The sequence below is a fragment of the Eretmochelys imbricata genome, chromosome 2, assembly GCF_965152235.1.
Source record: "Eretmochelys imbricata isolate rEreImb1 chromosome 2, rEreImb1.hap1, whole genome shotgun sequence".
NCBI classification, from domain to species: domain Eukaryota; kingdom Metazoa; phylum Chordata; order Testudines; family Cheloniidae; genus Eretmochelys; species Eretmochelys imbricata.
The window spans coordinates 235016871-235030425 of record NC_135573.1 but is presented as its reverse complement, the minus strand read 5'-3'; the positions used below and the strand labels follow the sequence as shown (position 1 = coordinate 235030425).

The 13555-nt window shown below is 42.5% G+C and overlaps 1 protein-coding gene across 1 annotated transcript in view; it reads right to left on the bottom strand.

Moving 5' to 3' along the window:
- The window catches only part of GPR158 (G protein-coupled receptor 158), a 306727-nt gene that overhangs the window by 127422 nt on the left and 165750 nt on the right, over positions 1 to 13555 (bottom strand). The window lies entirely within an intron of this gene.

Genomic DNA, 13555 nt, shown 5'->3' with positions numbered 1-13555 from the left:
TCCAATATGAAGTAGAGAGTGTCCCCAGTACTAGTGTTTGAACTCTTATTCATAAAATTAATCAGTATAAGACTGAACCATGAACTGACACCTGGGATGAGAAACTGGTTGATATCAGATTGGCAAAGATCCTGGGGGGTTTTCGCCTTCGTCTGCAGCATGGGTCACTTGCAGGTTTAAACCAGTGTAAATGATGAATTCTCTGTAACTTGAAGTCTTTAAACCATGATTTGAGGACTTCAGTAAGTCAGCCAGAGGTTAGGGGTCTATTTCATGAGGGTGAGGTTCTGTGGCCTGCAATGTGCAGGAGGTCAGGCTAGATGATCATGATGATGCCTTCTGACCTTACAGTCGAGGAGACTATATGGCTCATAGGACATGTCTACATGTCAAGCTGGGGAGGGTTGATTCCCAGCTCAAGGAGACATACCTGAGCTAACTCTGGGTAAGTTAATGCACTAAGAATAGAGTATAGCCATGGCAGCGTGAGTGGTGGGAGGGGCTAGCCAGCCAAGTATATGCCTAGGGTCTTGGATGGGCACATGTTTGGGGCACCTGGCCCCTCCCTCGGCTCACACTGCCACAGCTGCATTCTATTTTTAGCAAGCTGGCTTGATCAGCTCTAGAGCGAGTACATCTCCTGAAGCTGAGAATGACACCTCCACCTGGAAGTCTAGACATACCAATGCTATGTGGCTCTATAGAAAACTCACAGCTTATGCAGGATATAGCTGTACCACATTTCAACTGAGCAAAGGTTGCTTTCAGTGAAACTTGGCCTTGTCCACTCAAATAACTTGAGCCCAGTGAGGGTTTGTAGACAAAAACTGAAACCTTACATTTGACCCTATATTTTGATCCTAAATTTACCCTAATTGTGAGCTCAAGTATGGAAGTGCGTGAAAATTCATGAAGTGTCACAATAACCTATAACAATACACCTTGATGGGAAAAGGTGCAAAAGGGAGACAGAATGATTAAATTACTACAAATAAAAAAGTCTGGTGACATAATTCAAGAACTGTGTCAAAATCATGTCTGATAAACAAGAGAAATACAGGACCAGAAATCAGTGAACCAAAACTGGTGTGTCAGAAATTAGAACAGAAGAACATAAGAATGGCCATACTGGGTCAGACAAATAGTCCATCTAGCCCAGTATCTTGTCTTCCAAAAGTGACCACTGCCTGGTGCTTCAGAGGGAATGAACAGAACAGGGCAATTATTGAGTGATCCATTCCATTATCCACTCTCAGCTTCTGGCAGTCAGAGGCTTAGGGACACCCAGAGCATGGGGTTGCATCCCTGACCGTATTGGCTAATAGCCATTGATAGACCTATCCTCCATGAATTTATCAAATTCTTTTTTGAAACCACTTATAATTTTGGCCTTCACAACATCCTCTGGGAACAAATTCCTGATCACCTTCCTCTCCTCCAAGTGCTTCAAAATGGATTCCTTGAGGACCCGCTCCATGATTTTTCCAGGGACTGAGGTGAGGCTGACCGGTCTGTAGTTCCCCAGATCCTCCTTCTTCCCTTTTTAAAAGACGGGCACTATATTTGCCTTTTTCCAATCATACGGAACCTCCCCCAAATCGCCACGAGTTTTCAAAGATATTGGCCAATGGCTGCGCTATCACATCAGCCAACTCCCTCAGCACCCTCGGATGCATTGCATCCAGCCCCATGGACTTATGCATGTCCAGCTTTTCTAAATAGTCCTTAACCTGTTCTTTCACCACTGAGGGCTGCTCACCTCCTCCCCAAACTGTGCTGCCCAGCTCCTGGACTCCTTTCCTGCTCATATTAGCCTCACAAGGGATCCTGCCCATCTGTTCCCTAATGCCGTCAAAGCCTGCTTTTCTGAAATCCAGGGTCCGTATTTTGCTGCTCTCCTTTCTTCCTTGTGTCAAGATCCTGAACTCGACCATCTCATGGTCACTGCAGCCAAGGTTGCCAGCCACTTCTACTTCCCTGACCAATTCTTCCCCATCCATCATATCTTTGAGGCAGGACGTCACTATTACACAGTTGACTGTACTAGCTGCTGTGGGGAGGTCCAGGCCCTTGTCCATGGCAAGCTTCAAATGATTTCTCTGTTCCATGTCCCAGGTTGACTGGGAGGGTGTCCAGAACATTGGCAGTATCTTGGTGGAGATGGAAAATTCTCAGTTAGCCCACTCCAGAATGAGAGGCTAGATAATGGATGGTCGACGGACAGGCCAGTTGTTTCAAGTGATGGGCAAATTATGGCATGCTGTAGGGTGGAAGGTTGATTTTACTCCTCAAGGAAGTGTTGCTGATCTCCATTAGCATGGGTTCCACATGCTCTCAATTCTCTTTCCTTAGCCAAGAAAGCAAGAGTCAAAGTCACAACTGATGGTCACTGAGCTGTCCCTCTAGGATATAGTTTGCAGAAAACTTCCCGGTGACTCCATGTTCAGCCCCAACACCTGAATCATCAACTTGTTGATTCATTAAGGTGTCTAATACATCTTAAGGCATCAGTGATGGCACTACACTGATAAGTATGTTTCACTGTGTAACTCTGATCCACACACAGGCATGCTCTTCTTCAGAGAATTTGAATCTGAGCTTCTGCTCCCCATACATGCACTACTCCTGTTCTAAATAAGGGTTAGGTCTCCAGAAAATCAGATTTTCCAGTCCACTAAAAGTTCTGGCATGGCTGCTTCCTACACAGGCTGCCCTATTCCCATCCCCATTGTGAGAGAGAGGATGGAGGATGTAGGAGTCGGTGCAGAGGCAGAAAGGGGGCATAGTAGAGTCAAGCTCCTCCTACTCTGCCCACCCCATTGGCATCGTCAAGGCTGAATCCCCACTCTGGCACTTTGAATGCGGAAGATGGCGGCCCGCAAGGATTTTAAAAATTAATACTTGCCACTCCAGGCTTTTTTCTGACCTTGGCTTGGTAAATGCAGCCACCACCAAAATACAAAAAAAACCCCTGAGATCCAGGAAGGAGCACTTGGGAATTCCTCCCTGTGGGGTACCCTTAAGCCCTTTCACCCCTCACACACACACACCCTCCCACCCGGGGAAGAGCAGAGAAAGAAAACAAAGGAAATTAGGAAATTAGCTGTTGCTACCAGCTAATCAAACAACATGCACAAACCTCTTGGGATGCCAAAAATTCAATCCTGTTCTTTAAAAAGGTAAATTTTATTAAAACAAAAAAGAAAGAAAATACATCTGGAACATAGGCTTCTGCTAGATTTTAAAAGAGTAATTGCAAAAATTAAGCACCAAAATAGCTTTCTTGGGATTTCAGCTTAAAGGTTACAAGCAAACAAAAGCATCTGGGGTTAGCACAGAGGAGTCCATTAGCCACAAGAAATCAACAGAAATAACCCTAATCGCGTCTTTCTAAACATTCCTGATCTACTTACACATTTGGGAGTTCCAGATAAGTAGTTCTAGGTATGATCTAAAGATTTATGATCATACCTGGCTTAAAGCTGCTTACAGCATTGCTGCTCTGTACCTCTGCTCTCTGGGGAACAACCACAGACAAAGGGAAGTTTTTTTTTCCAAATTTTAAAAAGTTCTAGCCCTCCCATTGGCTCTTTTGGTCAGGTGCCCACTCCTTTTCTTTTACTTGTGGGCTTGTTAACCCTTTACAGGTAAAGCAAGTAGAGAACAGCTACTATGACGAATTTTATAGCTAGCTGGCTGGTTGGCTGTCCATAAAAGGGAGCTACCTCCCTCTCCCCCCGCTTCATTTATCACAAGCATAAATTCCATGAAGCAGCTTACAGCAGTGTCAGAAGTTAGAGCACACTCCCTGCTGCTCTTGATTCTGCCGGAGCAAGACAGACAGGGACCAGGGAACCACATCTCTCTCCCTCTCCCTCTGCAGTCACCATTTTCCACTAAACGTGAGTGCAGCATGCATCAAACCAAGCTACTTCGATGTTTCAGTAGTGATCTCTTTAATAACCACCTTTGGGTTTAGAAATTTACTTTCTTTTTGTTGTAAATTTTCTCCTTAAAACATCTGAGAGTCCACTTAGTGCCTGAGAAAGCTAGAAATGAACAGTGCAAACTGAAGTACTACTACAGAGTGCAGGCAAGTGTTTTGCAAGCATCTTCCCCAATAGTCTTCAGTCTGATCTTATGCCTCCTCTACCCCTAACTGTGGCCTTTGTTAATTAAGCACTTTTCTGTACTACTAATTTTAAATTTCAGTGCAGCAAAAAAATATTCGTTTGCAAATTGTGTTTAACCGTTCCATATTTTGGTATTGCTCAATATTTGTTCATAGCATTTAGAAATGTTAGTAGGCCTTAGGATAAATAACCACTCATTGTCCCCACATCTCTGAAGGCAGAGACCATATCAGCTCTTTGCTTTCAAAACACTGCAGTAAATCATATTAGAGAAGGAAAATCCCACATGCCTCCCAGGTACTGCTGGAGAGCCATAAATAAACTTAATTATTTCCACAAGGGAAATGCAAATATTTTTATATGGCTAAACTGCATCAGATAAAATGAAACAAAAAGCTAAAATGATGGATAAACAAGTGTGAAAGATATTGCATTTCAATTCTCTATGGTCCTGTGCAGTTAACAAAATACAGCTACATTAATTAGCATTGAATTTCCAAACATCCACAAACAAAGCAAAATTTTGTGCTTCAAAGTATTTGCAATGAGGAGGAAAAAAGAAAAAAATGCAAGAAGAAAATTAGAATAATTCTCTATCTGAGCTGTCACATTCTGTATCACTGGATTCAACAACTAGATCTGACAGGCATTTGGCAATACTCCAGCAAAGCTGTAGTTTTCTCTAGGGCCACATGTCACTATGAGCCATATGCAACGTGGCACCATGGAAAGCTAGTGAGGGGGAAAAAAAGAGTAACATACTTTGATTTTTCTCACTTTCACTGAGCAGCTCTGCCATTTGAAAGTCTGCCATTCCTAAGAAGGAATGAAAGAACCGGCGCACTGACTGCAAGACAATTTACATTGGCAAAGGTAACCTGCTAATAAGATGGATGCGCCTGATGCAATCTATTAGAGAAAAAAACAAGGAAGATTTGCTCACCAATCCAAAATATGAACATAACACATTACTACTTCATAAACTGAAAAGTAACCCTATGTAATTCAGTGCATATCAACAGAGCAGCGTTGGATGCATAGGACAGAATCATGGAGGTGACTCGTTTAAATCAATCCTCTGGGAGACTAAACAGATAAGAAAAATACAGAGACCAGGCAATTCACCCTGGGTATAAAACAAAGATACAGCAGATCTCACTGGGCACAAGTGCAACATAAATTACTCAGTTGGAAGGCACTGGGAAGATAACCACTACCCTCATAAACAACAAACTGTCTGAAAAAACAGGCATTTATTAAAGATTGTATATATAATGGGGTCTACGTGCCCTTTGGTGTTACAAGGGGATTTATTCTTGGATTAGTATTGCCCTGCTCCAGGTTTGGCAGGTTTCCACTTGTGTTGTGGGTGCAAGGATATGTGTTCTAGGGTTTCCAGGCACCTGGCTTTCAACCAGAATGCCCGCTTGAAAAGGGACCCTGGAGATTCCGGTCAGCACCGCTGACCAAGCCGTTAAAAGTCCAGTCGGCAGTGCAGCAGGGCTAAGGCAAGCTCTTTGTGTGCCATGGCTCCACGCAGCTCCCAAAAGCGGCCAGCATGTCCCTGCAGTCCCTAGGCGCAGGGGCAGCCAGGGAAGCTCCGCGTGCTGCCCCCTCCTTGAGCACCGGCTCTACAGCTCCCATTGGCCAGGAACCAAGGCTAATAGGAGCACTGGGGGCGAGGGCATCATGCACCATGCAGAGCCGCTGGGCTGTGCCTCCGCCTAGGGGCCGGACATGCTTGCTGCTTCCGAAAGCCACACAGAGCCAGGGCAGACAGAGAGCCCGCCTTAGCCCCACTGCGCTGCTGACTGGGGGCTATCTGCGGTAAGCACCCCCCAGCTGGAGCCCGCACCCCAACCCCTCTCCCACACCCCAGGTTGAAACCCCCTCCAGCACCCTAACTCCCTCCCAGAGTGCACACCCCATACCCCCTCCCACACGCCCAGCCCTGAGCCCCCTCCCGCACCCAAACTCCCTTCTGGAGCCCGCACTCCCTCCTGCACCCCTGCCCCAGCCCTGAGCCTCCTCCCACACTCCATACCCCTTGACCCCAGCCCAGACCCCCTCCCGCACCCCAAACCCCTCATCCCCAGCCATGCCCCAGAGCGTGCACCCCCACAACCAGAGCCCTCACCCACTCCCACACCGCAACCCCCTGCCCCAGTCATGAGCCCCCTCCCACACCCTGAAGCCCTCATTTCTGGCCCCAACCCCATAGCCCACACCCCCAGCTGGAGCCCCAGCCCAGTGACAGTGAGTGAGGGTGGATGAGATGGAGGGGGGGTTGGAGTGCATGGGCAGTGGGGCCTCATAAGGGGTAGGGCAGGGTTTTATGCAACTAGAAAGTTGGCAACCCTAAGGTATTCCGATTCATTAAAAGTAGCAGAAAGCCAGAGTGGAAGGTATACAAGTAGCAGTTCCAGGCATACAGAAGCTCTGCAGTGAAGCAGAGAGAGAGAGAGAGAGAAGGAGTTTTAGGAATAAAACTCTTATTTGAATAAATTCCACTTCCCCATCCATTCTCCCGCTCCCAGCCTGGATTATCATTTTTTTAAACTATGTCTTTATTTAGAAAGGTTTAACAGGTTCACAGGTCCTAGCCATGTAAATATCAGAGACAACACAATAATCTTTAAAACAATGAGCTTTTGCTTAGAAAAACATTATAGAATAATATAATCTTTGGATCACTCTATTTACCATGTTACAGACTGAGCATTTTACCCCACCCGTGACATGTCATTTCTCGTGATTTTATTAATTTGAGTGAATTCTCTGATTACACACATTTAACAAACCAGGAATGTCTATCAAATGTTAATATTGAAAAAATTGGACAGTTGTGATGTTTAGGTTTGTTTATTTTTTGGCCGGCAAACATAGTTTTGAGTACTGAATAAACGGTGACTAAATATCTAAGTATCTATAACAACCACCTCCCATATATTTTTGAACCATTCCTCTAAAGATGGACTATTTTTCTTTTTCCAGTGGGAGGCTATCAGTAGCCTAGCAGCAATAAGCAGAGAAGAGATTAGTGAATAAAGGTTTTTGTCAATGTTAGGAGAAATTGACCCTTTGTGTGATTCCTTACTATGGTCACATGACAGAAAGGAAGGAAGTCTCTATCACCTAGAGAAAGTAATTGGTCTTAAGTAGAGAGAGCTCGTTGACTTTAAAAAAAAATCCTGCCAAAATGAGATTTAGCTGCAAGTAAAAATTTTCAATAGGAAATTTTGAAATTAAACAATTTTTGTTTTGCACTGCATGTTTTGTTTTGGTTTTCAATTTTTGGTATTTGGATTTTCAGTGTGTGTGGTATTTTCCCCCCTTTGTTCCCCCTCAGCCCCTTTTTCCCCACGGTTAAATGTATTTTTTTTTAATTGAAAAAGTACAAAATGTGCAAGGAAGCACTACTATTTAAAAACTTCATTTCTTTTGAAAATTTCCCACAAAAAATAGAAAAAAGTCAATGTAGCCAGGATAGAGTTTAAACAAGTAGAGAGTATTTCACTGACCCTTGCTGTATGACCTTCAAGCTGGAATTCAATGAGCAGACTGGGCTGAATCTTCTCTTAGCCTTTTGTATTTAAAGCAAAGGCTGAGACTTGCTAGTTCCCAGCCAGCCTCGCCTGTGACTCCAGGAGAGAAGGACAGCCTAGAAACCAGCAGCCCTTTGTGTCACTTATATTCCTAGCATTTGACAAGGTCTAATGGAATCAGTGTATATAAATACTGGCATCCCCTCGCAGCCAGAAAGAGTCCTATAGGGCCTGAATCAAAGCCCATTGAAGTAGGGTTGGCTGAAAAACATTTTCTTTTCACAAAACAGTTTTGAGGTTTCAACACTTGTTTTCATTCTAATGTGGAAGGAAAATGACACCTTTTGAAATTTTTTTGTGAAGCAGGGAGACCATAAATTCTATAGCCCAGTGGGTAGGGTACCAGCCTGGGATATAGGAACCCCAGGGTCAAGTCCCTACTCCAAGTTAGGCAGGGCAGGGACTTACCCCACATCCCAAATTGGTACCCTAACCCCACTGGACTATAGAAAAAGAGTACCCCTCTCTTAACATTTCTGTTTCAACAGAAAAAAGACTGTCAAAAATACTTCAATCAGCTCTATACTGAAGTCAATGAGTGTGTTTCCATTTACTGCTAGACTTTTCCAAAGTTGACTACAATTAATTAAGCTGTTGAGATGATCTCTCATGGAAGCAGTGCAAGAAGTAAATTCATTGTTTATATGTATTATTTTTTCAATTATTTCCTTTGTAATTAATTTGGAGACAAACTAAGACAGTTACCCAGAAAAAGTGAACTTCCTGTTAATACATTCAAAGGACTTACTAGGGGTTTTCTGTTTGTTTGTTTTTGGTTGGCTTACAACTGCACACAACAAACTCATTCACATACAGACTAAATTACATGTATACAGTAGTGTTGTAATGTTGGCATTCTATTTTTTATAGCTTGTAAAATGCTCCATTTGGGATCTTTTAGGATGAAAAGAACTGTACAAATGAAACTTATTATTGACTACTACTCAATTCAGTCTTTTACAAAATCATTCACTACTTTAAGTGTTTACTGTCCTATTTGAAAGTATTTTTCAAACAGAATGAGATACGAAAATATAGTAATTTCAAATTAAATCAAAAGCCAGATTTTTAGAGTTGGTTATACACAATTATGTGCAGATATCTAAGTTATACAGGCAAATGTATCAGGATCACTCGAATTTGGAAGCTTTTGCAGTATTTCTGAACTCAATAAATATATCCCTTTATATCTTTCATTTCTGCTTTAAAAATAAATATTTAGACAACAATCTAGTTTTCCTCTACAACTAGCTAACCTATTACTGTACCCAAACAGAATATACTTGCATTTACTTTCTACTTTTAAAAAATGAGGAGAAAACAAAGGGCAAGCAGCCGTCAGTAATAAATCAATCTCGTTAAGAGAGAAAGTGCACAAGATGTCAGAAGACCAAGAAATCCCCAGACATTTTCTTTTTAAATTCACCTGCAGCTTGATCCTTTTTGTTATACAAGTAATGAAACTTGTCATGGTCTATTCTGAAGATAAGTTGGCTTACATTTTGAAGCAGAAATCCTGTTCTATACCAGATACACCACACCTGCAATACTGAAACCTGAAACACTGTATCTCTAGGTGAAGAACTCGCATAGTGAAAACGCTCTCCCTGTGGTTAAAGTCACCAGAATGTCTCCTCTCTTTTTAATAGAAAAAGAAAATAGTCATCAGTTGCAGCTGCAGAAGATTCAAGATGACAGCTCATAAGTATCACGGTTAAAAGTTTGTAAGTTAACCAACCCTATACTCCAAGAAGCCATCTGCCCCCTGATGTTTAAGGCATGTCATCTTCTCAGGCAGGCAGAACAAGCTACCAAATATGAGACAAACCAGAACATATAACAGAGGAAAAAAACAACAAAACATTAAATATATAACATATATGCATGTATAATTGATTACCAGCAAACTAATTTGCCCAGCATAGTGAGTCACAGTTCAGTCTGCAAGCATGAGTTAGGCTAGCCACGTTCTAAGGCCCTGATTCAGGAAAACACTTCAATGTGTGCAGAAGTTCATCCCTATACATGGAAAGTAATACAAAAAGAGGCATGAGCTGAGGTGAAGCAATTCAGCCATTTCGCTGCATTCTACCAGAAGAGTTTTCTCCAGACATTCCACGGGCCTTTTTCCATCTTTCACTTATGCTATAGAAAGCTTCCAAATTTATCAGTGAACCTCAGCAAAAAGAGACAGCATGCACTGAACCCAATGTATTATATTTATATGGCACCTTCAATCCCCAAGTATTCTAAACTAAAGCACTTTACAAATCAGACAGGCTGGGAAATGGAAGAAAGATTCACAAACATTTTTTCTTTTAAAAAAATGTGTCTTCTCCTCTCTCATTGTGCAGACACTATATGGATATGCAGACACTAACACATTTTTGTTCACATCGTACAACAAGCCCCACCTACATCAAAGACTAAATTGTGATCTATGAACCCTCATGACTACTGTGTATGTCTGAGGCAATACAGATAATAAAGCCCACAATGAAGTGTGTGAGAACTAGGGAAAAAAAAACGTTGTCTGCTGAGGGGATCCAGCTATGGAACAATCACCCAGAGGAGACCAGATGAATGCAGAGTCTGACCATCTTCAGGAAATGTTGCAAACATTAATTTGAGAGAGCATTTTCACCATAAGCGACACTCAAAATTCAAACAGCCCTTTTATTCCCATCCACTCTTCCCCAAAACCGCAAGCCCTACCTCAACAGAGTTCTGACCCTGTAATGGGAGAAGTGCCAGAGACTCCATGATATCCACTAAGGACTTTGCTATTGCTAATGATTAATAGGAAAGGTGCACAGATACTAGCAACGAGAGCATAATAAATATATCACATTGCTGCTATTTTGCTGATACTACAAAAGTCACCTTCCAGAAAATCCATAGGTGTTCATTCACAAATCCAAATGGAAATTCAGTTAAGTGAAGTTATCCTGAATCCACTCTCAGCTTTACATCAAAGAATCAAAGGGAAAGACTTATTACGGTGTTGTAGGGAATAGAACTGTACCAGATGGACTACAACGGCTCAGATATAAGACAGATAGGAACTAAGATTGAAAAGAACAAGCCACTATAAATTCTAGTAGTTAACCCAGTCTAGTTTTATATTTCTGAAGAGATGATGCTTCTGAAATTGTTTCTGGAAAATTGTTCCACTGTTTAGAAATTCACCTTGAATAGCAGGAGAAAATTCCTTACTATGTTTACTTCAAGCCATTTATTAAAATATCTAAATAAGGCTATAATATACACATGAACTGAAACTTACAAGGCTGGGGCAGAGCTTAATCTCTGCTATTAATGAATTTCACAGCCAAGGATCCTCCACTGAAAATGCCCCATTACCAGCCCCTTTAAGTCTGAATTTGGGATTGATAAACAGTAGCACACTTACCAAACCTTGTTGCCATGGAGAAGAGCTTTGAACACAAAGACCAGGACCTGGGATTGGTTTGGCAGTCAATGCAGAGTGGGGAGTTTTGCATTATGTGCTCTCATTGGTTCATACCACTTAGAAGGCAGGATGCTGTATATTGAACCATCTGTAGTTTCTAGATGTCAAGACAGCGTGGGGACAAGATATAGCATGTTGCAGTAATCCAGCTCTGAGGTAATGAAAACTAAGCAGCTAGATCAACATCTAAGAGGAGAAGGATGCAGCCTTCTGGGCAGCCAAAAGGTTTAAAAAAAATTTCTTGCTATTATTGGTATTTAGGCACCCATGAAAAAGTTAAGAGTACATCAGGACCCAAAGATTTTGGACCGCCTTGTCAAACAGAGGACAGATGCCCTCTATAGAAAGTAAGGTCACATATCTTAGTAGTGCCTCCAAATACTCTGATCTTCTCACCTCTCATCTCTCACATAACTGAACTTGAGCCAATTTACATATTTTTGATCTAGACCCTTATTTCTTTCATATCCTAGACCAATGGTTCTCAACCTTTCCAGACTGTATCCCTTTCAGGAATCTGATTTGTCTTGCATACCCCAAGTTTGACCTCACTTACAAACTACTTGCTTACAGAAATCAGAAATAAAAATACAAAAGTGTCACCACACACTATTACTGAAAAATTGCTTACTTTCTCACTTTTACCTTAGAATTATAAATCAATTGGAATATAAATATTGTACTTGCATTTCAGTATGATACTTAAGCCTGTTTTTCACTTGTGAGCCTTGTCTGATGCCCAAGCCCTGGGTGGCAGGGCTGAAGCCCAAGCCTCGCTGCCCAGGGCTGATGCATGTAACTTAGCTTAGCAGGGCCCCCTGTGGCATGGGGCACCAGGCAATTGCTCTGCTTTCCAACCCTAACATCAGCCCTGCACTTGCGACCCCCCTAAGCCCCCACTTGGGAGTCTCAACCCCCAGGTTGAGAAAAACTGATCTAGATGAGTTGAGTACCCCCTGCAAGACCTTTGCATACCCCCAGGTATATGTTTACCCCTGGCTGAGAACCACTGTCCTAGTTCGTCAGGGCAACTACATTGTCCATACTAGAGCTGGGTTTGTTTTCCTGATTAAATTCTGAACACTAGATTCCCCTAGATCATTTATATATCTCGTGTAAACACTGTGCTTTGAAGAGTGAATGACACTATATCCAGTAAATGTAGGATATTCACGTTGTTGCACTCATGGCTGTGAAAGGATTTTCTTTTGGAACTTCAGTAACCATTACTGCAGCTCTAACTTCTATCAGCAAATATAGGCATTTTAAGTCCACATACATCTTTTTTAATAGGGCATCCTGCAATTACTTATATGAGAGCTTAAAATGAAGAGCCTACCTAAAGGCATATTGTGACTATACAGAAATTGGGAAAAGGACACTGTTGTGAGCTCCGTTTATAAACAAAGGAAATGGGCAATTGACTAAAATGAATAAGAACATAAGAACAGCCATAGGTCCATCTAGCCCAGTATCCTGTCTTCCAACAGTGGTCAATGCAAAGTGCTCCAGAGAGAATGAACAGAACATGTAATCGTCAAGTGATCCATCCCCTGTTGCCCATTCCCAGCCTCTGGCAAACAGAGCCTAGGGACACCATCCCTGTCTACCCTGTTCTGTAGACAACAAGCTCAGTGTTTTTAAAGATATCCACCCACACTACAATGCAACTCTTCTAACGTACACTTTGAATCTCAGTTCATGCTCATAATTCAGTGCTGAAGAAAATTTATGCAAAGTAAACTAACCCTGCACATAATCAATATATAATTTAGGAATTGTCGAGTGTATACCACCAGTGCAGCATGCAAAAGCAGCTGTTCCATCTATGCAAAAGCTCTTCCCCTCTTCCAAGTTTCCACCTCAACTGAAATGTTAGACTTTGGTGTACACACACACATGCAGCAGCAGAGTGTGCATGTAAGGCTGGACCTCAGTCCTGTAGCAACCCCAGCAGTCCACCACAGACCCTGCCTCTGTTTCCCTTAGTTGATTCCAGGATGGAACCTATATCCATCAGTCTTCGTCTGTAACTCCAGTCCTCCAGCTGGCTTACTTGAGTCTTTCCCCTCCCTGGGCTGAAAGGAGTCTGGCCCCTACCCAAAGTTCTACCAGCCCTGTTAGAGGAGCTTCGGTCAATGGTCCCAGGAGTTTGACTTTCATCTCTGGGCCTCCTCTAACCCCCTTTCTGATGTTGCCCCTTTGCAGGTTCCTCCCCTTCTGTCTTTGACAGGCAGAAATAAAGTAAGTTAAAGGCAAATTCCAGTATTCCTGTTATTGTCCCCATCCCTAATCTGTGTGTGTGTGTGTGTGTGGCAGGAGTAGATAAGGAGACCCAGGCCCTG